The sequence below is a fragment of the Hyla sarda genome, chromosome 8 (assembly GCF_029499605.1).
Source record: "Hyla sarda isolate aHylSar1 chromosome 8, aHylSar1.hap1, whole genome shotgun sequence".
Classification (NCBI taxonomy): Eukaryota; Metazoa; Chordata; class Amphibia; order Anura; family Hylidae; genus Hyla; species Hyla sarda.
This window is the reverse complement of record NC_079196.1, coordinates 115,929,417-115,955,715: the sequence shown is the minus strand read 5'-3', so window position 1 is coordinate 115,955,715 and position 26,299 is coordinate 115,929,417. Positions and strand designations below refer to the sequence as shown.

At 43.3% G+C, this 26,299-nt stretch overlaps 15 pseudogenes; all 15 read right to left on the bottom strand.

The window, feature by feature from the left end:
* Nucleotides 1–1,093: 1,093 nt before the first annotated feature.
* On the bottom strand, nt 1,094–1,357 carry LOC130286944 (U2 spliceosomal RNA; annotated as a pseudogene).
* A 1,487-nt stretch (nt 1,358–2,844) lies between these two features.
* Nucleotides 2,845–3,108, bottom strand: LOC130286943 (U2 spliceosomal RNA; annotated as a pseudogene).
* A 1,491-nt stretch (nt 3,109–4,599) lies between these two features.
* On the bottom strand, nt 4,600–4,863 carry LOC130286942 (U2 spliceosomal RNA; annotated as a pseudogene).
* A 1,479-nt stretch (nt 4,864–6,342) lies between these two features.
* LOC130286941 (U2 spliceosomal RNA) lies at nt 6,343–6,606 on the bottom strand (annotated as a pseudogene).
* A 1,476-nt stretch (nt 6,607–8,082) lies between these two features.
* LOC130287666 (U2 spliceosomal RNA) lies at nt 8,083–8,346 on the bottom strand (annotated as a pseudogene).
* A 1,480-nt stretch (nt 8,347–9,826) lies between these two features.
* On the bottom strand, nt 9,827–10,090 carry LOC130286940 (U2 spliceosomal RNA; annotated as a pseudogene).
* Nucleotides 10,091–11,572: 1,482 nt separating this feature from the next.
* Nucleotides 11,573–11,836, bottom strand: LOC130286939 (U2 spliceosomal RNA; annotated as a pseudogene).
* Nucleotides 11,837–13,323: 1,487 nt separating this feature from the next.
* LOC130286938 (U2 spliceosomal RNA) lies at nt 13,324–13,587 on the bottom strand (annotated as a pseudogene).
* Nucleotides 13,588–15,076: 1,489 nt separating this feature from the next.
* LOC130286937 (U2 spliceosomal RNA) lies at nt 15,077–15,340 on the bottom strand (annotated as a pseudogene).
* A 1,481-nt stretch (nt 15,341–16,821) lies between these two features.
* LOC130286936 (U2 spliceosomal RNA) lies at nt 16,822–17,085 on the bottom strand (annotated as a pseudogene).
* A 1,485-nt stretch (nt 17,086–18,570) lies between these two features.
* LOC130286934 (U2 spliceosomal RNA) lies at nt 18,571–18,834 on the bottom strand (annotated as a pseudogene).
* Nucleotides 18,835–20,319: 1,485 nt separating this feature from the next.
* LOC130288062 (U2 spliceosomal RNA) lies at nt 20,320–20,584 on the bottom strand (annotated as a pseudogene).
* A 1,478-nt stretch (nt 20,585–22,062) lies between these two features.
* Nucleotides 22,063–22,326, bottom strand: LOC130286933 (U2 spliceosomal RNA; annotated as a pseudogene).
* A 1,486-nt stretch (nt 22,327–23,812) lies between these two features.
* Nucleotides 23,813–24,076, bottom strand: LOC130286932 (U2 spliceosomal RNA; annotated as a pseudogene).
* Nucleotides 24,077–25,552: 1,476 nt separating this feature from the next.
* LOC130286931 (U2 spliceosomal RNA) lies at nt 25,553–25,816 on the bottom strand (annotated as a pseudogene).
* Between the last annotated feature and the right edge of the window lie 483 nt (nt 25,817–26,299).

Sequence of the window (26,299 nt, the reverse complement as noted above, 5' to 3'; positions counted from 1 at the left end):
GGAATAACACCAACTGTAACGATAAACTGAAAATTAACAGTATAAACCTGCATCATTTTGGACTCTGGTATTTGCTGAATCCGGGTGACCTGACAATCGATGGTGGTGCCGCTGGTGATTCTGGCCTTCTTGGAATCTGTTGGGCCTATGTGTTAGCTCACACATCACTTGGGTATCCATGGTAACTACCACAACATGGTCATCTGCAGTTTACATCTAGCCCGTGGCATTGAATGGCATTTTAAAAGTGCTAAGGGTCCTGGTGCAATAATCCTCCCATGAGGATCAGCCTCAACGGCTTTGTAGATTGCACTCATGTCAGCAACTCCATATACATTTTTTTTTCTTCATGCTTCTTTCTTCATCCTTTTTTCTTTCTGTCATTCAGACTTTCATTCATTCGATCTCTCTCACTCACTTGCTTTAACTCATTTGTTCTCACTCACTCACTCACTCACTCAATCACTCACTCACTCATTCACTCTCACTCACTCTCACTCTCTCACTCACTCGCTCACTAAGTCAGTCTCTCTCTCTCTCTCTCTTTTTCTTTTTATATATATTTTTTTCCGTCTTCTTCTTCTTCTTCTTCTTCTTCTTCTTCAGACCCTGTCATAGCACTAATGCCTTTCCAATACCAGCAGATGGAGACACTCCATTGCAACATTGGTTGTGAGCAGCAGTTTCTAAAAACAAATGCCTCATGGCGGATTTCCCATCCATCAATGGATGGTAAATTTTGTTTTTATCATTCACTGACCACAGAAACCAATGCATGGTCAAGCAACAGCAATGACACACCCTTGTGTATAGGCATGAGACCCTCATGTCATTTAACAGGATTCAGCACCACCCACAAGACAGCTACCTGTCATGTCATGTCAAACCTGCACAGGTGTGCTAGATTATTATTATTTAGTTTTATTTTATTTTTTTACACCAATCAGTGTGCAAACATGGTCATTAAAACGCTAAATGAATAGACGTTCATAAACCAGTCAGTGCAACTCATCATTTTGGTCTCCAATTCTCAAACTCAAATTCTCACCCACGGAGGATTAAATGAGAATCTTTCTTGTTTAACACTGGAATGGGGTGGTGCACTGTTCACTACCCGAAGATACTGCCACATCGGGTCAATGCATAGGGCGACAGAAGCAAGCTTCCAAATCAGCTCCCTTTCTCAAAAATCCATTTAATTTATGGTCCCCAGATAGGGAACGTATGTATCAGTATGTGCTCACAAGTCACCCAAGTGCAAGTATTCACACAAAAAAAAACGTGCCTCAGGATGCGATCTGTCGCAAGATCCTTTCTTTTTTTACACTTGATCTAAGCCAAAAGGCCTAGAGGGGATAACCGGGAAAGGGGTGGACCCAACCATGTCCCCTTCATGAGCACTCACATTACTCATAGGAATGGAAGGAAGGCTGGCAGCCAACCAGCCTCCCATACACTTTCTGGGTGGGTGGCAGTCAGCCACCCATACATACATACAGCACAGGCTAAACCCACATCATCACTTAAAAAAAGGACAGGCGACCATTGCACTCTGATGGAGCATTTAGCAATGCAATCCATAGCCTGGCTTTTGCCTGAACCCCCATCACTCCTCCTCTTGCATATAAGACAATATTTCAGATCTGCATATGAAAACAACACGCCTACCTTTGTTGCACATAGCTGCCTGCCTGTCTCTAGTTACCCCACTGGCTGTAGCTGCGTCCCTTCCGACATGGAATAACACCAACTGTAACGATAAACTGAAAATTAACAGTATAAACCTGCATCATTTTGGACTCTGGTATTTGCTGAATCCGGGTGACCTGACAATCGATGGTGGTGCCGCTGGTGATTCTGGCCTTCTTGGAATCTGTTGGGCCTATGTGTTAGCTCACACATCACTTGGGTATCCATGGTAACTACCACAACATGGTCATCTGCAGTTTACATCTAGCCCGTGGCATTGAATGGCATTTTAAAAGTGCTAAGGGTCCTGGTGCAATAATCCTCCCATGAGGATCAGCCTCAACGGCTTTGTAGATTGCACTCATGTCAGCAACTCCATATACATTTTTTTTTCTTCATGCTTCTTTCTTCATCCTTTTTTCTTTCTGTCATTCAGACTTTCATTCATTCGATCTCTCTCACTCACTTGCTTTAACTCATTTGTTCTCACTCACTCACTCACTCACTCACTCAATCACTCACTCACTCATTCACTCTCACTCACTCTCACTCTCTCACTCACTCGCTCACTAAGTCAGTCTCTCTCTCTCTCTCTCTTTTTCTTTTTATATATATTTTTTTCCGCTCTTCTTCTTCTTCTTCTTCTTCTTCTTCTTCTTCTTCAGACCCTGTCATAGCACTAATGCCTTTCCAATACCACCAGCAGATGGAGACACTCCATTGCAACATTGGTTGTGAGCAGCAGTTTCTAAAAACAAATGCCTCATGGCGGATTTCCCATCCATCAATGGATGGTAAATTTTGTTTTTATCATTCACTGACCACAGAAACCAATGCATGGTCAAGCAACAGCAATGACACACCCTTGTGTATAGGCATGAGACCCTCATGTCATTTAACAGGATTCAGCACCACCCACAAGACAGCTACCTGTCATGTCATGTCAAACCTGCACAGGTGTGCTAGATTATTATTATTTAGTTTTATTTTATTTTTTTACACCAATCAGTGTGCAAACATGGTCATTAAAACGCTAAATGAATAGACGTTCATAAACCAGTCAGTGCAACTCATCATTTTGGTCTCCAATTCTCAAACTCAAATTCTCACCCACGGAGGATTAAATGAGAATCTTTCTTGTTTAACACTGGAATGGGGTGGTGCACTGTTCACTACCCGAAGATACTGCCACATCGGGTCAATGCATAGGGCGACAGAAGCAAGCTTCCAAATCAGCTCCCTTTCTCAAAAATCCATTTAATTTATGGTCCCCAGATAGGGAACGTATGTATCAGTATGTGCTCACAAGTCACCCAAGTGCAAGTATTCACACAAAAAAAAACGTGCCTCAGGATGCGATCTGTCGCAAGATCCTTTCTTTTTTTACACTTGATCTAAGCCAAAAGGCCTAGAGGGGATAACCGGGAAAGGGGTGGACCCAACCATGTCCCCTTCATGAGCACTCACATTACTCATAGGAATGGAAGGAAGGCTGGCAGCCAACCAGCCTCCCATACACTTTCTGGGTGGGTGGCAGTCAGCCACCCATACATACATACAGCACAGGCTAAACCCACATCATCACTTAAAAAAAGGACAGGCGACCATTGCACTCTGATGGAGCATTTAGCAATGCAATCCATAGCCTGGCTTTTGCCTGAACCCCCATCACTCCTCCTCTTGCATATAAGACAATATTTCAGATCTGCATATGAAAACAACACGCCTACCTTTGTTGCACATAGCTGCCTGCCTGTCTCTAGTTACCCCACTGGCTGTAGCTGCGTCCCTTCCGACATGGAATAACACCAACTGTAACGATAAACTGAAAATTAACAGTATAAACCTGCATCATTTTGGACTCTGGTATTTGCTGAATCCGGGTGACCTGACAATCGATGGTGGTGCCGCTGGTGATTCTGGCCTTCTTGGAATCTGTTGGGCCTATGTGTTAGCTCACACATCACTTGGGTATCCATGGTAACTACCACAACATGGTCATCTGCAGTTTACATCTAGCCCGTGGCATTGAATGGCATTTTAAAAGTGCTAAGGGTCCTGGTGCAATAATCCTCCCATGAGGATCAGCCTCAACGGCTTTGTAGATTGCACTCATGTCAGCAACTCCATATACATTTTTTTTTCTTCATGCTTCTTTCTTCATCCTTTTTTCTTTCTGTCATTCAGACTTTCATTCATTCGATCTCTCTCACTCACTTGCTTTAACTCATTTGTTCTCACTCACTCACTCACTCACTCAATCACTCACTCACTCATTCACTCTCACTCACTCTCACTCTCTCACTCACTCGCTCACTAAGTCAGTCTCTCTCTCTCTCTCTCTTTTTCTTTTTATATATATTTTTTTCCGTCTTCTTCTTCTTCTTCTTCTTCTTCTTCTTCTTCTTCTTCTTCTTCAGACCCTGTCATAGCACTAATGCCTTTCCAATACCACCAGCAGATGGAGACACTCCATTGCAACATTGGTTGTGAGCAGCAGTTTCTAAAAACAAATGCCTCATGGCGGATTTCCCATCCATCAATGGATGGTAAATTTTGTTTTTATCATTCACTGACCACAGAAACCAATGCATGGTCAAGCAACAGCAATGACACACCCTTGTGTATAGGCATGAGACCCTCATGTCATTTAACAGGATTCAGCACCACCCACAAGACAGCTACCTGTCATGTCATGTCAAACCTGCACAGGTGTGCTAGATTATTATTATTTAGTTTTATTTTATTTTTTTACACCAATCAGTGTGCAAACATGGTCATTAAAACGCTAAATGAATAGACGTTCATAAACCAGTCAGTGCAACTCATCATTTTGGTCTCCAATTCTCAAACTCAAATTCTCACCCACGGAGGATTAAATGAGAATCTTTCTTGTTTAACACTGGAATGGGGTGGTGCACTGTTCACTACCCGAAGATACTGCCACATCGGGTCAATGCATAGGGCGACAGAAGCAAGCTTCCAAATCAGCTCCCTTTCTCAAAAATCCATTTAATTTATGGTCCCCAGATAGGGAACGTATGTATCAGTATGTGCTCACAAGTCACCCAAGTGCAAGTATTCACACAAAAAAAAACGTGCCTCAGGATGCGATCTGTCGCAAGATCCTTTCTTTTTTTACACTTGATCTAAGCCAAAAGGCCTAGAGGGGATAACCGGGAAAGGGGTGGACCCAACCATGTCCCCTTCATGAGCACTCACATTACTCATAGGAATGGAAGGAAGGCTGGCAGCCAACCAGCCTCCCATACACTTTCTGGGTGGGTGGCAGTCAGCCACCCATACATACATACAGCACAGGCTAAACCCACATCATCACTTAAAAAAAGGACAGGCGACCATTGCACTCTGATGGAGCATTTAGCAATGCAATCCATAGCCTGGCTTTTGCCTGAACCCCCATCACTCCTCCTCTTGCATATAAGACAATATTTCAGATCTGCATATGAAAACAACACGCCTACCTTTGTTGCACATAGCTGCCTGCCTGTCTCTAGTTACCCCACTGGCTGTAGCTGCGTCCCTTCCGACATGGAATAACACCAACTGTAACGATAAACTGAAAATTAACAGTATAAACCTGCATCATTTTGGACTCTGGTATTTGCTGAATCCGGGTGACCTGACAATCGATGGTGGTGCCGCTGGTGATTCTGGCCTTCTTGGAATCTGTTGGGCCTATGTGTTAGCTCACACATCACTTGGGTATCCATGGTAACTACCACAACATGGTCATCTGCAGTTTACATCTAGCCCGTGGCATTGAATGGCATTTTAAAAGTGCTAAGGGTCCTGGTGCAATAATCCTCCCATGAGGATCAGCCTCAACGGCTTTGTAGATTGCACTCATGTCAGCAACTCCATATACATTTTTTTTTCTTCATGCTTCTTTCTTCATCCTTTTTTCTTTCTGTCATTCAGACTTTCATTCATTCGATCTCTCTCACTCACTTGCTTTAACTCATTTGTTCTCACTCACTCACTCACTCACTCAATCACTCACTCACTCATTCACTCTCACTCACTCTCACTCTCTCACTCACTCGCTCACTAAGTCAGTCTCTCTCTCTCTCTCTCTTTTTCTTTTTATATATATTTTTTTCCGTCTTCTTCTTCTTCTTCTTCTTCTTCTTCTTCTTCAGACCCTGTCATAGCACTAATGCCTTTCCAATACCACCAGCAGATGGAGACACTCCATTGCAACATTGGTTGTGAGCAGCAGTTTCTAAAAACAAATGCCTCATGGCGGATTTCCCATCCATCAATGGATGGTAAATTTTGTTTTTATCATTCACTGACCACAGAAACCAATGCATGGTCAAGCAACAGCAATGACACACCCTTGTGTATAGGCATGAGACCCTCATGTCATTTAACAGGATTCAGCACCACCCACAAGACAGCTACCTGTCATGTCATGTCAAACCTGCACAGGTGTGCTAGATTATTATTATTTAGTTTTATTTTATTTTTTTACACCAATCAGTGTGCAAACATGGTCATTAAAACGCTAAATGAATAGACGTTCATAAACCAGTCAGTGCAACTCATCATTTTGGTCTCCAATTCTCAAACTCAAATTCTCACCCACGGAGGATTAAATGAGAATCTTTCTTGTTTAACACTGGAATGGGGTGGTGCACTGTTCACTACCCGAAGATACTGCCACATCGGGTCAATGCATAGGGCGACAGAAGCAAGCTTCCAAATCAGCTCCCTTTCTCAAAAATCCATTTAATTTATGGTCCCCAGATAGGGAACGTATGTATCAGTATGTGCTCACAAGTCACCCAAGTGCAAGTATTCACACAAAAAAAAACGTGCCTCAGGATGCGATCTGTCGCAAGATCCTTTCTTTTTTTACACTTGATCTAAGCCAAAAGGCCTAGAGGGGATAACCGGGAAAGGGGTGGACCCAACCATGTCCCCTTCATGAGCACTCACATTACTCATAGGAATGGAAGGAAGGCTGGCAGCCAACCAGCCTCCCATACACTTTCTGGGTGGGTGGCAGTCAGCCACCCATACATACATACAGCACAGGCTAAACCCACATCATCACTTAAAAAAAGGACAGGCGACCATTGCACTCTGATGGAGCATTTAGCAATGCAATCCATAGCCTGGCTTTTGCCTGAACCCCCATCACTCCTCCTCTTGCATATAAGACAATATTTCAGATCTGCATATGAAAACAACACGCCTACCTTTGTTGCACATAGCTGCCTGCCTGTCTCTAGTTACCCCACTGGCTGTAGCTGCGTCCCTTCCGACATGGAATAACACCAACTGTAACGATAAACTGAAAATTAACAGTATAAACCTGCATCATTTTGGACTCTGGTATTTGCTGAATCCGGGTGACCTGACAATCGATGGTGGTGCCGCTGGTGATTCTGGCCTTCTTGGAATCTGTTGGGCCTATGTGTTAGCTCACACATCACTTGGGTATCCATGGTAACTACCACAACATGGTCATCTGCAGTTTACATCTAGCCCGTGGCATTGAATGGCATTTTAAAAGTGCTAAGGGTCCTGGTGCAATAATCCTCCCATGAGGATCAGCCTCAACGGCTTTGTAGATTGCACTCATGTCAGCAACTCCATATACATTTTTTTTTCTTCATGCTTCTTTCTTCATCCTTTTTTCTTTCTGTCATTCAGACTTTCATTCATTCGATCTCTCTCACTCACTTGCTTTAACTCATTTGTTCTCACTCACTCACTCACTCACTCAATCACTGACTCACTCATTCACTCTCACTCACTCTCACTCTCTCACTCACTCGCTCACTAAGTCAGTCTCTCTCTCTCTCTCTCTTTTTCTTTTTATATATATTTTTTTCCGTCTTCTTCTTCTTCTTCTTCTTCTTCTTCTTCAGACCCTGTCATAGCACTAATGCCTTTCCAATACCACCAGCAGATGGAGACACTCCATTGCAACATTGGTTGTGAGCAGCAGTTTCTAAAAACAAATGCCTCATGGCGGATTTCCCATCCATCAATGGATGGTAAATTTTGTTTTTATCATTCACTGACCACAGAAACCAATGCATGGTCAAGCAACAGCAATGACACACCCTTGTGTATAGGCATGAGACCCTCATGTCATTTAACAGGATTCAGCACCACCCACAAGACAGCTACCTGTCATGTCATGTCAAACCTGCACAGGTGTGCTAGATTATTATTATTTAGTTTTATTTTATTTTTTTACACCAATCAGTGTGCAAACATGGTCATTAAAACGCTAAATGAATAGACGTTCATAAACCAGTCAGTGCAACTCATCATTTTGGTCTCCAATTCTCAAACTCAAATTCTCACCCACGGAGGATTAAATGAGAATCTTTCTTGTTTAACACTGGAATGGGGTGGTGCACTGTTCACTACCCGAAGATACTGCCACATCGGGTCAATGCATAGGGCGACAGAAGCAAGCTTCCAAATCAGCTCCCTTTCTCAAAAATCCATTTAATTTATGGTCCCCAGATAGGGAACGTATGTATCAGTATGTGCTCACAAGTCACCCAAGTGCAAGTATTCACACAAAAAAAAACATGCCTCAGGATGCGATCTGTCGCAAGATCCTTTCTTTTTTTACACTTGATCTAAGCCAAAAGGCCTAGAGGGGATAACCGGGAAAGGGGTGGACCCAACCATGTCCCCTTCATGAGCACTCACATTACTCATAGGAATGGAAGGAAGGCTGGCAGCCAACCAGCCTCCCATACACTTTCTGGGTGGGTGGCAGTCAGCCACCCATACATACATACAGCACAGGCTAAACCCACATCATCACTTAAAAAAAGGACAGGCGACCATTGCACTCTGATGGAGCATTTAGCAATGCAATCCATAGCCTGGCTTTTGCCTGAACCCCCATCACTCCTCCTCTTGCATATAAGACAATATTTCAGATCTGCATATGAAAACAACACGCCTACCTTTGTTGCACATAGCTGCCTGCCTGTCTCTAGTTACCCCACTGGCTGTAGCTGCGTCCCTTCCGACATGGAATAACACCAACTGTAACGATAAACTGAAAATTAACAGTATAAACCTGCATCATTTTGGACTCTGGTATTTGCTGAATCCGGGTGACCTGACAATCGATGGTGGTGCCGCTGGTGATTCTGGCCTTCTTGGAATCTGTTGGGCCTATGTGTTAGCTCACACATCACTTGGGTATCCATGGTAACTACCACAACATGGTCATCTGCAGTTTACATCTAGCCCGTGGCATTGAATGGCATTTTAAAAGTGCTAAGGGTCCTGGTGCAATAATCCTCCCATGAGGATCAGCCTCAACGGCTTTGTAGATTGCACTCATGTCAGCAACTCCATATACATTTTTTTTTCTTCATGCTTCTTTCTTCATCCTTTTTTCTTTCTGTCATTCAGACTTTCATTCATTCGATCTCTCTCACTCACTTGCTTTAACTCATTTGTTCTCACTCACTCACTCACTCACTCACTCAATCACTCACTCACTCATTCACTCTCACTCACTCTCACTCTCTCACTCACTCGCTCACTAAGTCAGTCTCTCTCTCTCTCTCTCTTTTTCTTTTTATATATATTTTTTTCCGTCTTCTTCTTCTTCTTCTTCTTCTTCTTCTTCAGACCCTGTCATAGCACTAATGCCTTTCCAATACCACCAGCAGATGGAGACACTCCATTGCAACATTGGTTGTGAGCAGCAGTTTCTAAAAACAAATGCCTCATGGCGGATTTCCCATCCATCAATGGATGGTAAATTTTGTTTTTATCATTCACTGACCACAGAAACCAATGCATGGTCAAGCAACAGCAATGACACACCCTTGTGTATAGGCATGAGACCCTCATGTCATTTAACAGGATTCAGCACCACCCACAAGACAGCTACCTGTCATGTCATGTCAAACCTGCACAGGTGTGCTAGATTATTATTATTTAGTTTTATTTTATTTTTTTACACCAATCAGTGTGCAAACATGGTCATTAAAACGCTAAATGAATAGACGTTCATAAACCAGTCAGTGCAACTCATCATTTTGGTCTCCAATTCTCAAACTCAAATTCTCACCCACGGAGGATTAAATGAGAATCTTTCTTGTTTAACACTGGAATGGGGTGGTGCACTGTTCACTACCCGAAGATACTGCCACATCGGGTCAATGCATAGGGCGACAGAAGCAAGCTTCCAAATCAGCTCCCTTTCTCAAAAATCCATTTAATTTATGGTCCCCAGATAGGGAACGTATGTATCAGTATGTGCTCACAAGTCACCCAAGTGCAAGTATTCACACAAAAAAAAACGTGCCTCAGGATGCGATCTGTCGCAAGATCCTTTCTTTTTTTACACTTGATCTAAGCCAAAAGGCCTAGAGGGGATAACCGGGAAAGGGGTGGACCCAACCATGTCCCCTTCATGAGCACTCACATTACTCATAGGAATGGAAGGAAGGCTGGCAGCCAACCAGCCTCCCATACACTTTCTGGGTGGGTGGCAGTCAGCCACCCATACATACATACAGCACAGGCTAAACCCACATCATCACTTAAAAAAAGGACAGGCGACCATTGCACTCTGATGGAGCATTTAGCAATGCAATCCATAGCCTGGCTTTTGCCTGAACCCCCATCACTCCTCCTCTTGCATATAAGACAATATTTCAGATCTGCATATGAAAACAACACGCCTACCTTTGTTGCACATAGCTGCCTGCCTGTCTCTAGTTACCCCACTGGCTGTAGCTGCGTCCCTTCCGACATGGAATAACACCAACTGTAACGATAAACTGAAAATTAACAGTATAAACCTGCATCATTTTGGACTCTGGTATTTGCTGAATCCGGGTGACCTGACAATCGATGGTGGTGCCGCTGGTGATTCTGGCCTTCTTGGAATCTGTTGGGCCTATGTGTTAGCTCACACATCACTTGGGTATCCATGGTAACTACCACAACATGGTCATCTGCAGTTTACATCTAGCCCGTGGCATTGAATGGCATTTTAAAAGTGCTAAGGGTCCTGGTGCAATAATCCTCCCATGAGGATCAGCCTCAACGGCTTTGTAGATTGCACTCATGTCAGCAACTCCATATACATTTTTTTTTCTTCATGCTTCTTTCTTCATCCTTTTTTCTTTCTGTCATTCAGACTTTCATTCATTCGATCTCTCTCACTCACTTGCTTTAACTCATTTGTTCTCACTCACTCACTCACTCACTCAATCACTCACTCACTCATTCACTCTCACTCACTCTCACTCTCTCACTCACTCGCTCACTAAGTCAGTCTCTCTCTCTCTCTCTCTTTTTCTTTTTATATATATTTTTTTCCGTCTTCTTCTTCTTCTTCTTCTTCTTCTTCTTCTTCTTCAGACCCTGTCATAGCACTAATGCCTTTCCAATACCACCAGCAGATGGAGACACTCCATTGCAACATTGGTTGTGAGCAGCAGTTTCTAAAAACAAATGCCTCATGGCGGATTTCCCATCCATCAATGGATGGTAAATTTTGTTTTTATCATTCACTGACCACAGAAACCAATGCATGGTCAAGCAACAGCAATGACACACCCTTGTGTATAGGCATGAGACCCTCATGTCATTTAACAGGATTCAGCACCACCCACAAGACAGCTACCTGTCATGTCATGTCAAACCTGCACAGGTGTGCTAGATTATTATTATTTAGTTTTATTTTATTTTTTTACACCAATCAGTGTGCAAACATGGTCATTAAAACGCTAAATGAATAGACGTTCATAAACCAGTCAGTGCAACTCATCATTTTGGTCTCCAATTCTCAAACTCAAATTCTCACCCACGGAGGATTAAATGAGAATCTTTCTTGTTTAACACTGGAATGGGGTGGTGCACTGTTCACTACCCGAAGATACTGCCACATCGGGTCAATGCATAGGGCGACAGAAGCAAGCTTCCAAATCAGCTCCCTTTCTCAAAAATCCATTTAATTTATGGTCCCCAGATAGGGAACGTATGTATCAGTATGTGCTCACAAGTCACCCAAGTGCAAGTATTCACACAAAAAAAAACGTGCCTCAGGATGCGATCTGTCGCAAGATCCTTTCTTTTTTTACACTTGATCTAAGCCAAAAGGCCTAGAGGGGATAACCGGGAAAGGGGTGGACCCAACCATGTCCCCTTCATGAGCACTCACATTACTCATAGGATTGGAAGGAAGGCTGGCAGCCAACCAGCCTCCCATACACTTTCTGGGTGGGTGGCAGTCAGCCACCCATACATACATACAGCACAGGCTAAACCCACATCATCACTTAAAAAAAGGACAGGCGACCATTGCACTCTGATGGAGCATTTAGCAATGCAATCCATAGCCTGGCTTTTGCCTGAACCCCCATCACTCCTCCTCTTGCATATAAGACAATATTTCAGATCTGCATATGAAAACAACACGCCTACCTTTGTTGCACATAGCTGCCTGCCTGTCTCTAGTTACCCCACTGGCTGTAGCTGCGTCCCTTCCGACATGGAATAACACCAACTGTAACGATAAACTGAAAATTAACAGTATAAACCTGCATCATTTTGGACTCTGGTATTTGCTGAATCCGGGTGACCTGACAATCGATGGTGGTGCCGCTGGTGATTCTGGCCTTCTTGGAATCTGTTGGGCCTATGTGTTAGCTCACACATCACTTGGGTATCCATGGTAACTACCACAACATGGTCATCTGCAGTTTACATCTAGCCCGTGGCATTGAATGGCATTTTAAAAGTGCTAAGGGTCCTGGTGCAATAATCCTCCCATGAGGATCAGCCTCAATGGCTTTGTAGATTGCACTCATGTCAGCAACTCCATAAACATTTTTTTTTCTTCATGCTTCTTTCTTCATCCTTTTTTCTTTCTGTCATTCAGACTTTCATTCATTCGATCTCTCTCACTCACTTGCTTTAACTCATTTGTTCTCACTCACTCACTCACTCACTCACTCAATCACTCACTCACTCATTCACTCTCACTCACTCTCACTCTCTCACTCACTCGCTCACTAAGTCAGTCTCTCTCTCTCTCTCTTTTTCTTTTTATATATATTTTTTTCCGTCTTCTTCTTCTTCTTCTTCTTCTTCTTCTTCTTCTTCTTCAGACCCTGTCATAGCACTAATGCCTTTCCAATACCACCAGCAGATGGAGACACTCCATTGCAACATTGGTTGTGAGCAGCAGTTTCTAAAAACAAATGCCTCATGGCGGATTTCCCATCCATCAATGGATGGTAAATTTTGTTTTTATCATTCACTGACCACAGAAACCAATGCATGGTCAAGCAACAGCAATGACACACCCTTGTGTATAGGCATGAGACCCTCATGTCATTTAACAGGATTCAGCACCACCCACAAGACAGCTACCTGTCATGTCATGTCAAACCTGCACAGGTGTGCTAGATTATTATTATTTAGTTTTATTTTATTTTTTTACACCAATCAGTGTGCAAACATGGTCATTAAAACGCTAAATGAATAGACGTTCATAAACCAGTCAGTGCAACTCATCATTTTGGTCTCCAATTCTCAAACTCAAATTCTCACCCACGGAGGATTAAATGAGAATCTTTCTTGTTTAACACTGGAATGGGGTGGTGCACTGTTCACTACCCGAAGATACTGCCACATCGGGTCAATGCATAGGGCGACAGAAGCAAGCTTCCAAATCAGCTCCCTTTCTCAAAAATCCATTTAATTTATGGTCCCCAGATAGGGAACGTATGTATCAGTATGTGCTCACAAGTCACCCAAGTGCAAGTATTCACACAAAAAAAAACGTGCCTCAGGATGCGATCTGTCGCAAGATCCTTTCTTTTTTTACACTTGATCTAAGCCAAAAGGCCTAGAGGGGATAACCGGGAAAGGGGTGGACCCAACCATGTCCCCTTCATGAGCACTCACATTACTCATAGGAATGGAAGGAAGGCTGGCAGCCAAACAGCCTCCCATACACTTTCTGGGTGGGTGGCAGTCAGCCACCCATACATACATACAGCACAGGCTAAACCCACATCATCACTTAAAAAAAGGACAGGCGACCATTGCACTCTGATGGAGCATTTAGCAATGCAATCCATAGCCTGGCTTTTGCCTGAACCCCCATCACTCCTCCTCTTGCATATAAGACAATATTTCAGATCTGCATATGAAAACAACACGCCTACCTTTGTTGCACATAGCTGCCTGCCTGTCTCTAGTTACCCCACTGGCTGTAGCTGCGTCCCTTCCGACATGGAATAACACCAACTGTAACGATAAACTGAAAATTAACAGTATAAACCTGCATCATTTTGGACTCTGGTATTTGCTGAATCCGGGTGACCTGACAATCGATGGTGGTGCCGCTGGTGATTCTGGCCTTCTTGGAATCTGTTGGGCCTATGTGTTAGCTCACACATCACTTGGGTATCCATGGTAACTACCACAACATGGTCATCTGCAGTTTACATCTAGCCCGTGGCATTGAATGGCATTTTAAAAGTGCTAAGGGTCCTGGTGCAATAATCCTCCCATGAGGATCAGCCTCAACGGCTTTGTAGATTGCACTCATGTCAGCAACTCCATATACATTTTTTTTTCTTCATGCTTCTTTCTTCATCCTTTTTTCTTTCTGTCATTCAGACTTTCATTCATTCGATCTCTCTCACTCACTTGCTTTAACTCATTTGTTCTCACTCACTCACTCACTCACTCACTCAATCACTCACTCACTCATTCACTCTCACTCACTCTCACTCTCTCACTCACTCGCTCACTAAGTCAGTCTCTCTCTCTCTCTCTCTTTTTCTTTTTATATATATTTTTTTCCGTCTTCTTCTTCTTCTTCTTCTTCTTCTTCTTCTTCTTCTTCAGACCCTGTCATAGCACTAATGCCTTTCCAATACCACCAGCAGATGGAGACACTCCATTGCAACATTGGTTGTGAGCAGCAGTTTCTAAAAACAAATGCCTCATGGCGGATTTCCCATCCATCAATGGATGGTAAATTTTGTTTTTATCATTCACTGACCACAGAAACCAATGCATGGTCAAGCAACAGCAATGACACACCCTTGTGTATAGGCATGAGACCCTCATGTCATTTAACAGGATTCAGCACCACCCACAAGACAGCTACCTGTCATGTCATGTCAAACCTGCACAGGTGTGCTAGATTATTATTATTTAGTTTTATTTTATTTTTTTACACCAATCAGTGTGCAAACATGGTCATTAAAACGCTAAATGAATAGACGTTCATAAACCAGTCAGTGCAACTCATCATTTTGGTCTCCAATTCTCAAACTCAAATTCTCACCCACGGAGGATTAAATGAGAATCTTTCTTGTTTAACACTGGAATGGGGTGGTGCACTGTTCACTACCCGAAGATACTGCCACATCGGGTCAATGCATAGGGCGACAGAAGCAAGCTTCCAAATCAGCTCCCTTTCTCAAAAATCCATTTAATTTATGGTCCCCAGATAGGGAACGTATGTATCAGTATGTGCTCACAAGTCACCCAAGTGCAAGTATTCACACAAAAAAAAACGTGCCTCAGGATGCGATCTGTCGCAAGATCCTTTCTTTTTTTACACTTGATCTAAGCCAAAAGGCCTAGAGGGGATAACCGGGAAAGGGGTGGACCCAACCATGTCCCCTTCATGAGCACTCACATTACTCATAGGATTGGAAGGAAGGCTGGCAGCCAACCAGCCTCCCATACACTTTCTGGGTGGGTGGCAGTCAGCCACCCATACATACATACAGCACAGGCTAAACCCACATCATCACTTAAAAAAAGGACAGGCGACCATTGCACTCTGATGGAGCATTTAGCAATGCAATCCATAGCCTGGCTTTTGCCTGAACCCCCATCACTCCTCCTCTTGCATATAAGACAATATTTCAGATCTGCATATGAAAACAACACGCCTACCTTTGTTGCACATAGCTGCCTGCCTGTCTCTAGTTACCCCACTGGCTGTAGCTGCGTCCCTTCCGACATGGAATAACACCAACTGTAACGATAAACTGAAAATTAACAGTATAAACCTGCATCATTTTGGACTCTGGTATTTGCTGAATCCGGGTGACCTGACAATCGATGGTGGTGCCGCTGGTGATTCTGGCCTTCTTGGAATCTGTTGGGCCTATGTGTTAGCTCACACATCACTTGGGTATCCATGGTAACTACCACAACATGGTCATCTGCAGTTTACATCTAGCCCGTGGCATTGAATGGCATTTTAAAAGTGCTAAGGGTCCTGGTGCAATAATCCTCCCATGAGGATCAGCCTCAACGGCTTTGTAGATTGCACTCATGTCAGCAACTCCATATACATTTTTTTTTCTTCATGCTTCTTTCTTCATCCTTTTTTCTTTCTGTCATTCAGACTTTCATTCATTCGATCTCTCTCACTCACTTGCTTTAACTCATTTGTTCTCACTCACTCACTCACTCACTCACTCAATCACTCACTCACTCATTCACTCTCACTCACTCTCACTCTCTCACTCACTCGCTCACTAAGTCAGTCTCTCTCTCTCTCTCTTTTTCTTTTTATATATATTTTTTTCCGTCTTCTTCTTCTTCTTCTTCTTCTTCTTCTTCTTCAGACCCTGTCATAGCACTAATGCCTTTCCAATACCACCAGCAGATGGAGACACTCCATTGCAACATTGGTTGTGAGCAGCAGTTTCTAAAAACAAATGCCTCATGGCGGATTTCCCATCCATCAATGGATGGTAAATTTTGTTTTTATCATTCACTGACCACAGAAACCAATGCATGGTCAAGCAACAGCAATGACACACCCTTGTGTATAGGCATGAGACCCTCATGTCATTTAACAGGATTCAGCACCACCCACAAGACAGCTACCTGTCATGTCATGTCAAACCTGCACAGGTGTGCTAGATTATTATTATTTAGTTTTATTTTATTTTTTTACACCAATCAGTGTGCAAACATGGTCATTAAAACGCTAAATGAATAGACGTTCATAAACCAGTCAGTGCAACTCATCATTTTGGTCTCCAATTCTCAAACTCAAATTCTCACCCACGGAGGATTAAATGAGAATCTTTCTTGTTTAACACTGGAATGGGGTGGTGCACTGTTCACTACCCGAAGATACTGCCACATCGGGTCAATGCATAGGGCGACAGAAGCAAGCTTCCAAATCAGCTCCCTTTCTCAAAAATCCATTTAATTTATGGTCCCCAGATAGGGAACGTATGTATCAGTATGTGCTCACAAGTCACCCAAGTGCAAGTATTCACACAAAAAAAAACGTGCCTCAGGATGCGATCTGTCGCAAGATCCTTTCTTTTTTTACACTTGATCTAAGCCAAAAGGCCTAGAGGGGATAACCGGGAAAGGGGTGGACCCAACCATGTCCCCTTCATGAGCACTCACATTACTCATAGGAATGGAAGGAAGGCTGGCAGCCAAACAGCCTCCCATACACTTTCTGGGTGGGTGGCAGTCAGCCACCCATACATACATACAGCACAGGCTAAACCCACATCATCACTTAAAAAAAGGACAGGCGACCATTGCACTCTGATGGAGCATTTAGCAATGCAATCCATAGCCTGGCTTTTGCCTGAACCCCCATCACTCCTCCTCTTGCATATAAGACAATATTTCAGATCTGCATATGAAAACAACACGCCTACCTTTGTTGCACATAGCTGCCTGCCTGTCTCTAGTTACCCCACTGGCTGTAGCTGCGTCCCTTCCGACATGGAATAACACCAACTGTAACGATAAACTGAAAATTAACAGTATAAACCTGCATCATTTTGGACTCTGGTATTTGCTGAATCCGGGTGACCTGACAATCGATGGTGGTGCCGCTGGTGATTCTGGCCTTCTTGGAATCTGTTGGGCCTATGTGTTAGCTCACACATCACTTGGGTATCCATGGTAACTACCACAACATGGTCATCTGCAGTTTACATCTAGCCCGTGGCATTGAATGGCATTTTAAAAGTGCTAAGGGTCCTGGTGCAATAATCCTCCCATGAGGATCAGCCTCAACGGCTTTGTAGATTGCACTCATGTCAGCAACTCCATATACATTTTTTTTTCTTCATGCTTCTTTCTTCATCCTTTTTTCTTTCTGTCATTCAGACTTTCATTCATTCGATCTCTCTCACTCACTTGCTTTAACTCATTTGTTCTCACTCACTCACTCACTCACTCAATCACTCACTCACTCATTCACTCTCACTCACTCTCACTCTCTCACTCACTCGCTCACTAAGTCAGTCTCTCTCTCTCTCTCTCTCTTTTTCTTTTTATATATATTTTTTTCCGTCTTCTTCTTCTTCTTCTTCTTCTTCTTCTTCTTCTTCTTCAGACCGTCATAGCACTAATGCCTTTCCAATACCACCAGCAGATGGAGACACTCCATTGCAACATTGGTTGTGAGCAGCAGTTTCTAAAAACAAATGCCTCATGGCGGATTTCCCATCCATCAATGGATGGTAAATTTTGTTTTTATCATTCACTGACCACAGAAACCAATGCATGGTCAAGCAACAGCAATGACACACCCTTGTGTATAGGCATGAGACCCTCATGTCATTTAACAGGATTCAGCACCACCCACAAGACAGCTACCTGTCATGTCATGTCAAACCTGCACAGGTGTGCTAGATTATTATTATTTAGTTTTATTTTATTTTTTTACACCAATCAGTGTGCAAACATGGTCATTAAAACGCTAAATGAATAGACGTTCATAAACCAGTCAGTGCAACTCATCATTTTGGTCTCCAATTCTCAAACTCAAATTCTCACCCACGGAGGATTAAATGAGAATCTTTCTTGTTTAACACTGGAATGGGGTGGTGCACTGTTCACTACCCGAAGATACTGCCACATCGGGTCAATGCATAGGGCGACAGAAGCAAGCTTCCAAATCAGCTCCCTTTCTCAAAAATCCATTTAATTTATGGTCCCCAGATAGGGAACGTATGTATCAGTATGTGCTCACAAGTCACCCAAGTGCAAGTATTCACACAAAAAAAAACGTGCCTCAGGATGCGATCTGTCGCAAGATCCTTTCTTTTTTTACACTTGATCTAAGCCAAAAGGCCTAGAGGGGATAACCGGGAAAGGGGTGGACCCAACCATGTCCCCTTCATGAGCACTCACATTACTCATAGGAATGGAAGGAAGGCTGGCAGCCAACCAGCCTCCCATACACTTTCTGGGTGGGTGGCAGTCAGCCACCCATACATACATACAGCACAGGCTAAACCCACATCATCACTTAAAAAAAGGACAGGCGACCATTGCACTCTGATGGAGCATTTAGCAATGCAATCCATAGCCTGGCTTTTGCCTGAACCCCCATCACTCCTCCTCTTGCATATAAGACAATATTTCAGATCTGCATATGAAAACAACACGCCTACCTTTGTTGCACATAGCTGCCTGCCTGTCTCTAGTTACCCCACTGGCTGTAGCTGCGTCCCTTCCGACATGGAATAACACCAACTGTAACGATAAACTGAAAATTAACAGTATAAACCTGCATCATTTTGGACTCTGGTATTTGCTGAATCCGGGTGACCTGACAATCGATGGTGGTGCCGCTGGTGATTCTGGCCTTCTTGAATCTGTTGGGCCTATGTGTTAGCTCACACATCACTTGGGTATCCATGGTAACTACCACAACATGGTCATCTGCAGTTTACATCTAGCCCGTGGCATTGAATGGCATTTTAAAAGTGCTAAGGGTCCTGGTGCAATAATCCTCCCATGAGGATCAGCCTCAACGGCTTTGTAGATTGCACTCATGTCAGCAACTCCATATACATTTTTTTTTCTTCATGCTTCTTTCTTCATCCTTTTTTCTTTCTGTCATTCAGACTTTCATTCATTCGATCTCTCTCACTCACTTGCTTTAACTCATTTGTTCTCACTCACTCACTCACTCACTCACTCAATCACTCACTCACTCATTCACTCTCACTCACTCTCACTCTCTCACTCACTCGCTCACTAAGTCAGTCTCTCTCTCTCTCTCTCTTTTTCTTTTTATATATATTTTTTTCCGTCTTCTTCTTCTTCTTCTTCTTCTTCTTCTTCTTCTTCAGACCCTGTCATAGCACTAATGCCTTTCCAATACCACCAGCAGATGGAGACACTCCATTGCAACATTGGTTGTGAGCAGCAGTTTCTAAAAACAAATGCCTCATGGCGGATTTCCCATCCATCAATGGATGGTAAATTTTGTTTTTATCATTCACTGACCACAGAAACCAATGCATGGTCAAGCAACAGCAATGACACACCCTTGTGTATAGGCATTAGACCCTCATGTCATTTAACAGGATTCAGCACCACCCACAAGACAGCTACCTGTCATGTCATGTCAAACCTGCACAGGTGTGCTAGATTATTATTATTTAGTTTTATTTTATTTTTTTACACCAATCAGTGTGCAAACATGGTCATTAAAACGCTAAATGAATAGACGTTCATAAACCAGTCAGTGCAACTCATCATTTTGGTCTCCAATTCTCAAACTCAAATTCTCACCCACGGAGGATTAAATGAGAATCTTTCTTGTTTAACACTGGAATGGGGTGGTGCACTGTTCACTACCCGAAGATACTGCCACATCGGGTCAATGCATAGGGCGACAGAAGCAAGCTTCCAAATCAGCTCCCTTTCTCAAAAATCCATTTAATTTATGGTCCCCAGATAGGGAACGTATGTATCAGTATGTGCTCACAAGTCACCCAAGTGCAAGTATTCACACAAAAAAAAAACGTGCCTCAGGATGCGATCTGTCGCAAGATCCTTTCTTTTTTTACACTTGATCTAAGCCAAAAGGCCTAGAGGGGATAACCGGGAAAGGGGTGGACCCAACCATGTCCCCTTCATGAGCACTCACATTACTCATAGGAATGGAAGGAAGGCTGGCAGCCAACCAGCCTCCCATACACTTTCTGGGTGGGTGGCAGTCAGCCACCCATACATACATACAGCACAGGCTAAACCCACATCATCACTTAAAAAAAGGACAGGCGACCATTGCACTCTGATGGAGCATTTAGCAATGCAATCCATAGCCTGGCTTTTGCCTGAACCCCCATCACTCCTCCTCTTGCATATAAGACAATATTTCAGATCTGCATATGAAAACAACACGCCTACCTTTGTTGCACATAGCTGCCTGCCTGTCTCTAGTTACCCCACTGGCTGTAGCTGCGTCCCTTCCGACATGGAATAACACCAACTGTAACGATAAACTGAAAATTAACAGTATAAACCTGCATCATTTTGGACTCTGGTATTTGCTGAATCCGGGTGACCTGACAATCGATGGTGGTGCCGCTGGTGATTCTGGCCTTCTTGGAATCTGTTGGGCCTATGTGTTAGCTCACACATCACTTGGGTATCCATGGTAACTACCACAACATGGTCATCTGCAGTTTACATCTAGCCCGTGGCATTGAATGGCATTTTAAAAGTGCTAAGGGTCCTGGTGCAATAATCCTCCCATGAGGATCAGCCTCAACGGCTTTGTAGATTGCACTCATGTCAGCAACTCCATATACATTTTTTTTTCTTCATGCTTCTTTCTTCATCCTTTTTTCTTTCTGTCATTCAGACTTTCATTCATTCGATCTCTCTCACTCACTTGCTTTAACTCATTTGTTCTCACTCACTCACTCACTCAATCACTCACTCACTCATTCACTCTCACTCACTCTCACTCTCTCACTCACTCGCTCACTAAGTCAGTCTCTCTCTCTCTCTCTCTTTTTCTTTTTATATATATTTTTTTCCGTCTTCTTCTTCTTCTTCTTCTTCTTCTTCTTCTTCTTCAGACCCTGTCATAGCACTAATGCCTTTCCAATACCACCAGCAGATGGAGACACTCCATTGCAACATTGGTTGTGAGCAGCAGTTTCTAAAAACAAATGCCTCATGGCGGATTTCCCATCCATCAATGGATGGTAAATTTTGTTTTTATCATTCACTGACCACAGAAACCAATGCATGGTCAAGCAACAGCAATGACACACCCTTGTGTATAGGCATGAGACCCTCATGTCATTTAACAGGATTCAGCACCACCCACAAGACAGCTACCTGTCATGTCATGTCAAACCTGCACAGGTGTGCTAGATTATTATTATTTAGTTTTATTTTATTTTTTTACACCAATCAGTGTGCAAACATGGTCATTAAAACGCTAAATGAATAGACGTTCATAAACCAGTCAGTGCAACTCATCATTTTGGTCTCCAATTCTCAAACTCAAATTCTCACCCACGGAGGATTAAATGAGAATCTTTCTTGTTTAACACTGGAATGGGGTGGTGCACTGTTCACTACCCGAAGATACTGCCACATCGGGTCAATGCATAGGGCGACAGAAGCAAGCTTCCAAATCAGCTCCCTTTCTCAAAAATCCATTTAATTTATGGTCCCCAGATAGGGAACGTATGTATCAGTATGTGCTCACAAGTCACCCAAGTGCAAGTATTCACACAAAAAAAAACGTGCCTCAGGATGCGATCTGTCGCAAGATCCTTTCTTTTTTTACACTTGATCTAAGCCAAAAGGCCTAGAGGGGATAACCGGGAAAGGGGTGGACCCAACCATGTCCCCTTCATGAGCACTCACATTACTCATAGGAATGGAAGGAAGGCTGGCAGCCAACCAGCCTCCCATACACTTTCTGGGTGGGTGGCAGTCAGCCACCCATACATACATACAGCACAGGCTAAACCCACATCATCACTTAAAAAAAGGACAGGCGACCATTGCACTCTGATGGAGCATTTAGCAATGCAATCCATAGCCTGGCTTTTGCCTGAACCCCCATCACTCCTCCTCTTGCATATAAGACAATATTTCAGATCTGCATATGAAAACAACACGCCTACCTTTGTTGCACATAGCTGCCTGCCTGTCTCTAGTTACCCCACTGGCTGTAGCTGCGTCCCTTCCGACATGGAATAACACCAACTGTAACGATAAACTGAAAATTAACAGTATAAACCTGCATCATTTTGGACTCTGGTATTTGCTGAATCCGGGTGACCTGACAATCGATGGTGGTGCCGCTGGTGATTCTGGCCTTCTTGGAATCTGTTGGGCCTATGTGTTAGCTCACACATCACTTGGGTATCCATGGTAACTACCACAACATGGTCATCTGCAGTTTACATCTAGCCCGTGGCATTGAATGGCATTTTAAAAGTGCTAAGGGTCCTGGTGCAATAATCCTCCCATGAGGATCAGCCTCAACGGCTTTGTAGATTGCACTCATGTCAGCAACTCCATATACATTTTTTTTTCTTCATGCTTCTTTCTTCATCCTTTTTTCTTTCTGTCATTCAGACTTTCATTCATTCGATCTCTCTCACTCACTTGCTTTAACTCATTTGTTCTCACTCACTCACTCACTCACTCACTCAATCACTCACTCACTCATTCACTCTCACTCACTCTCACTCTCTCACTCACTCGCTCACTAAGTCAGTCTCTCTCTCTCTCTCTCTTTTTCTTTTTATATATATTTTTTTCCGTCTTCTTCTTCTTCTTCTTCTTCTTCTTCTTCTTCTTCAGACCCTGTCATAGCACTAATGCCTTTCCAATACCACCAGCAGATGGAGACACTCCATTGCAACATTGGTTGTGAGCAGCAGTTTCTAAAAACAAATGCCTCATGGCGGATTTCCCATCCATCAATGGATGGTAAATTTTGTTTTTATCATTCACTGACCACAGAAACCAATGCATGGTCAAGCAACAGCAATGACACACCCTTGTGTATAGGCATGAGACCCTCATGTCATTTAACAGGATTCAGCACCACCCACAAGACAGCTACCTGTCATGTCATGTCAAACCTGCACAGGTGTGCTAGATTATTATTATTTAGTTTTATTTTATTTTTTTACACCAATCAGTGTGCAAACATGGTCATTAAAACGCTAAATGAATAGACGTTCATAAACCAGTCAGTGCAACTCATCATTTTGGTCTCCAATTCTCAAACTCAAATTCTCACCCACGGAGGATTAAATGAGAATCTTTCTTGTTTAACACTGGAATGGGGTGGTGCACTGTTCACTACCCGAAGATACTGCCACATCGGGTCAATGCATAGGGCGACAGAAGCAAGCTTCCAAATCAGCTCCCTTTCTCAAAAATCCATTTAATTTATGGTCCCCAGATAGGGAACGTATGTATCAGTATGTGCTCACAAGTCACCCAAGTGCAAGTATTCACACAAAAAAAAACGTGCCTCAGGATGCGATCTGTCGCAAGATCCTTTCTTTTTTTACACTTGATCTAAGCCAAAAGGCCTAGAGGGGATAACCGGGAAAGGGGTGGACCCAACCATGTCCCCTTCATGAGCACTCACATTACTCATAGGAATGGAAGGAAGGCTGGCAGCCAACCAGCCTCCCATACACTTTCTGGGTGGGTGGCAGTCAGCCACCCATACATACATACAGCACAGGCTAAACCCACATCATCACTTAAAAAAAGGACAGGCGACCATTGCACTCTGATGGAGCATTTAGCAATGCAATCCATAGCCTGGCTTTTGCCTGAACCCCCATCACTCCTCCTCTTGCATATAAGACAATATTTCAGATCTGCATATGAAAACAACACGCCTACCTTTGTTGCACATAGCTGCCTGCCTGTCTCTAGTTACCCCACTGGCTGTAGCTGCGTCCCTTCCGACATGGAATAACACCAACTGTAACGATAAACTGAAAATTAACAGTATAAACCTGCATCATTTTGGACTCTGGTATTTGCTGAATCCGGGTGACCTGACAATCGATGGTGGTGCCGCTGGTGATTCTGGCCTTCTTGGAATCTGTTGGGCCTATGTGTTAGCTCACACATCACTTGGGTATCCATGGTAACTACCACAACATGGTCATCTGCAGTTTACATCTAGCCCGTGGCATTGAATGGCATTTTAAAAGTGCTAAGGGTCCTGGTGCAATAATCCTCCCATGAGGATCAGCCTCAACGGCTTTGTAGATTGCACTCATGTCAGCAACTCCATATACATTTTTTTTTCTTCATGCTTCTTTCTTCATCCTTTTTTCTTTCTGTCATTCAGACTTTCATTCATTCGATCTCTCTCACTCACTTGCTTTAACTCATTTGTTCTCACTCACTCACTCACTCACTCAATCACTCACTCACTCATTCACTCTCACTCACTCTCACTCTCTCACTCACTCGCTCACTAAGTCAGTCTCTCTCTCTCTCTCTCTTTTTCTTTTTATATATATTTTTTTCCGTCTTCTTCTTCTTCTTCTTCTTCTTCTTCTTCAGACCCTGTCATAGCACTAATGCCTTTCCAATACCACCAGCAGATGGAGACACTCCATTGCAACATTGGTTGTGAGCAGCAGTTTCTAAAAACAAATGCCTCATGGCGGATTTCCCATCCATCAATGGATGGTAAATTTTGTTTTTATCATTCACTGACCACAGAAACCAATGCATGGTCAAGCAACAGCAATGACACACCCTTGTGTATAGGCATGAGACCCTCATGTCATTTAACAGGATTCAGCACCACCCACAAGACAGCTACCTGTCATGTCATGTCAAACCTGCACAGGTGTGCTAGATTATTATTATTTAGTTTTATTTTATTTTTTTACACCAATCAGTGTGCAAACATGGTCATTAAAACGCTAAATGAATAGACGTTCATAAACCAGTCAGTGCAACTCATCATTTTGGTCTCCAATTCTCAAACTCAAATTCTCACCCACGGAGGATTAAATGAGAATCTTTCTTGTTTAACACTGGAATGGGGTGGTGCACTGTTCACTACCCGAAGATACTGCCACATCGGGTCAATGCATAGGGCGACAGAAGCAAGCTTCCAAATCAGCTCCCTTTCTCAAAAATCCATTTAATTTATGGTCCCCAGATAGGGAACGTATGTATCAGTATGTGCTCACAAGTCACCCAAGTGCAAGTATTCACACAAAAAAAAACGTGCCTCAGGATGCGATCTGTCGCAAGATCCTTTCTTTTTTTACACTTGATCTAAGCCAAAAGGCCTAGAGGGGATAACCGGGAAAGGGGTGGACCCAACCATGTCCCCTTCATGAGCACTCACATTACTCATAGGAATGGAAGGAAGGCTGGCAGCCAACCAGCCTCCCATACACTTTCTGGGTGGGTGGCAGTCAGCCACCCATACATACATACAGCACAGGCTAAACCCACATCATCACTTAAAAAAAGGACAGGCGACCATTGCACTCTGATGGAGCATTTAGCAATGCAATCCATAGCCTGGCTTTTGCCTGAACCCCCATCACTCCTCCTCTTGCATATAAGACAATATTTCAGATCTGCATATGAAAACAACACGCCTACCTTTGTTGCACATAGCTGCCTGCCTGTCTCTAGTTACCCCACTGGCTGTAGCTGCGTCCCTTCCGACATGGAATAACACCAACTGTAACGATAAACTGAAAATTAACAGTATAAACCTGCATCATTTTGGACTCTGGTATTTGCTGAATCCGGGTGACCTGACAATCGATGG